General features: G+C 51.3%; 1 non-coding gene across 1 annotated transcript; it reads right to left on the reverse strand.

Annotated features, from left to right (window-relative positions):
- Nucleotides 1-722: 722 nt before the first annotated feature.
- On the reverse strand, nucleotides 723-797 carry Trnaw-cca (transfer RNA tryptophan (anticodon CCA)). The gene has a single exon. It is a non-coding gene; the product is annotated as a tRNA-Trp (tRNA).
- Nucleotides 798-1,253: the final 456 nt, after the last annotated feature.

Genomic DNA, 1,253 nt, shown 5'->3' on the forward strand with positions numbered 1-1,253 from the left:
TAGAGAAGATCCAAAGAAGAGCGGCGCGTTTCGTCACTGGGTTATTTGGTAACCGTGGTAGCGTCACGGAGATGTTTAACAAACTCAAGTGGCAGACACTGCAACAGAGGCGCTCTGCATCGCGGTGTAGCTTGCTCGCCAGGTTTCGAGAGGGTGCGTTTCTGGATGAGGTATCGAATATATTGCTTCCCCCTACTTATACCTCCCGAGGAGATCACGAATGTAAAATTAGAGAGCGCACGGAGGCTTTCAGACAGTCGTTCTTCCCGCGAACCATACGCGACTGGAACAAGAAAGGGAGGTAATGACAGTGGCACGTAAGTGCCCTCCGCCACACACCGTTGGGTGGCTTGCGGAGTATAAATGTAGATAGATGTAGATGTACTGACAAGGATTTTTCCTTGGTGGGAGGACCGGTACGGGGTGCACTCAGCCTGGTGACACCAACAGAGGAGCTACTTGATGAAGTAGTAGCAGACTCCACGGTCTGCAAAGTCTGCAAAATGTCCGGAAGAGCGGTGTGCTGACCACATGCTTCAGCATAGCGCATCCGCGTGACGCCACAAGTCAGAGGATGACATGGCGGCCGGTAGACATCCCTTGGACATTCACGGCCTAGAGGAGTTCGATTTTTCTTCTTGTTCATCTTCCTCCCGAGTCTCAACAAACGAATGAACTGAGATTAAAATGCTACTTGAAACTTCCTGGCAGATTAAAACTGTGTGCCGGACCGAGACTCGAACTCGGGACCTTTGCCTTTGGCGGGCAAGTGCTCTACCAACTGAGCTACCCAAGCACGACTCACGCCCCGTCCTCACAGCTTTACTTCCGCCAGAACCTCGTCTCCTCCCTTCCAAACTTCACAGAAGCTCTCCTGCGAACCATGCAGGACTAGCACTCCTGAAAGAAAGGATACTGCGGAGACATGGCTTAGCCACAGCCTAGGGGATGTTTCCAGAATGAAATTTTCACTCTGTAGCGGAGTGTGCGCAGGAGAGCTTCTGTAAAGTTTGGAAGGTAGGAGACGAGGTACTGGCAGAAGTAAAGCTGTGAGGACGGGGCGTGAGTCGTGCTTGGGTAGCTCAGTTGGTAGAGCACTTGCCCGCCAAAGCCAAAGGTCCCGAGTTCGAGTCTCGGTCCGACACATAGTTTTAATCTGCCAGGAAGTTTCATGTCAGCGCACACTCCGCTGCAGAGTGAAAATTTCATTCTGAAAATGCTTGTTGACCGTGATATAATGAACGAGTGGAAAT

This window comes from Schistocerca cancellata, chromosome 1 (assembly GCF_023864275.1).
Source record: "Schistocerca cancellata isolate TAMUIC-IGC-003103 chromosome 1, iqSchCanc2.1, whole genome shotgun sequence".
Classification (NCBI taxonomy): Eukaryota; Metazoa; Arthropoda; class Insecta; order Orthoptera; family Acrididae; genus Schistocerca; species Schistocerca cancellata.